The sequence below is a fragment of the Etheostoma spectabile genome, chromosome 8 (genome assembly GCF_008692095.1).
Source record: "Etheostoma spectabile isolate EspeVRDwgs_2016 chromosome 8, UIUC_Espe_1.0, whole genome shotgun sequence".
NCBI classification, from domain to species: Eukaryota; Metazoa; Chordata; class Actinopteri; order Perciformes; family Percidae; genus Etheostoma; species Etheostoma spectabile.
Genome location: NC_045740.1, coordinates 28,241,557 through 28,243,168, shown reverse-complemented (window position 1 = coordinate 28,243,168; position 1,612 = coordinate 28,241,557). Strand labels below are relative to the sequence as shown.

Genomic DNA, 1,612 nt, shown 5'->3' with positions numbered 1-1,612 from the left:
TAATGTGTTTTTGTTCAAAGGACTTTAAGTTTCATATCTTAAGTTTGTATTTTTATACGTTTTATCTATCAGAACTTTAATATATATTTGGATGTTTCTCTGTTCTGTTGTGACAATAAAACAAATGATTATCATATTACATTAGTAAGAACTTATAAATAACTAACGGTAGGGAAATCTGGTTATGTTTTGTAAGTGTTTCTGGATTTCTTTTTTCAACCCTTGTGTTGTCTTCCTGTCAACCATGAAAAGAAAACGTTTTGGTCACTTTTTTTCAACATTATTATCGCTTTTTTCCGACATTTTTGTCGCTTTTTCAATGTTGTGGGTGCTTTTTGTTGTTTTTTTCCCAAAAGTTTTTGGAAGTTTGACTTTTTTTTTGTCCCAAAGCTTATTTTGATGGCCCATTTTTTGTGACAAAAAAAAACATTAACTGAAAACGGGTCAAATTTGACCCAAGGACAACATGAGGGTTATATATCGGCCGATATATCGGCTTTTTAAATAACCAAATATTTGTATTGGTATCAGTCTCCTTTATCTGTCGGGCTCTACTCCATATACACCACATCCAAGAAGGAAAGGGTCGATTCCTTCATTAGTGAGCGAGGCCTACTTGAAAGAGCATTGGCACGGCCAGGTGGTAGCTCTCAGTTTGCTAGCGGGAAACTAAATTGGGAGTTTACTTGTGGGAACTCTTTAAACATACAGTAGCATCACTACAAGTCTTGTATACTCTTCCTTGTGCTGTAATAATTATTTCAACCTTACAAACAAGACTGTTTGCAAAGCAAGAGATGAAGAAAGGGACTATTTTTGGGCAGTTGTTTGCTTGGAGAAGCTTTTGCTTATTCTGAGGCAGCTTGTTCCCAGGAGTTCAGAGCACAGCCTCGCTGCAGTTTTGCTTTTGTTTTGTTGTCTTCGGGATCTGTAGTTGAGAGGGAGTTCAGTGCCCCTCTTCTGTTCTCATAGTCTTTCAAACGAAATGTTTTCCACCACCTTCCCTGAAGTGAGTAATCGTGTACTAATGCTAGGGCTGGGTTCTGTGGTGGGGAAGTCATTTGCAAACATTTCTTAACACTTTTTTGTGTTTTTGTGTACAATTTTGTGTAGCTCCACTTCCTCTATGGAGTGTCCAATGAAGGGTATTCTTTGAGTTTTAACTCAGCCTATTTACTTTGCTGCAGATGGGAACGGTGGGGAAATGGCATTTCCTCTGCATGAACCAGTGGTTTACCTAAGCACTGTTGAATTTAAACCTGCTTATCTGCCTGGCTTATGCAACAATATAAAAAACAACATCATGTTGTATTCAAAAATATCCTTTTCCCACCAGTTTTAATGAATAAAAAACCTAGATGATAGTAGGCCTGCTACATAGAAACTGTTTAATGGCAAAGCAACAAGTGCTTTATGACATGTTGAAGGTAATTTAGGGCATGTTACTTTACAATGATTTAATGGAGTTCAACAGGTTAACATGCTGACGCATCAGCATTTACGCTTGGTGTTTTAATGACCTGCTCTGAACCAAGCTGTCTTTATTTAAAGCTACTGGCTACCACTCGTGTTTCAGTCACTCTCAATTTCCTAACTTCTCACTTTCATTTCC

The 1,612-nt window shown here is 37.3% G+C and overlaps 1 protein-coding gene across 4 annotated transcripts in view; it reads left to right on the top strand.

Annotated features, from left to right (window-relative positions):
* hipk2 (homeodomain interacting protein kinase 2) overlaps positions 1 to 1,612 on the top strand; it is a 72,596-nt gene that overhangs the window by 19,053 nt on the left and 51,931 nt on the right. The window lies entirely within an intron of this gene.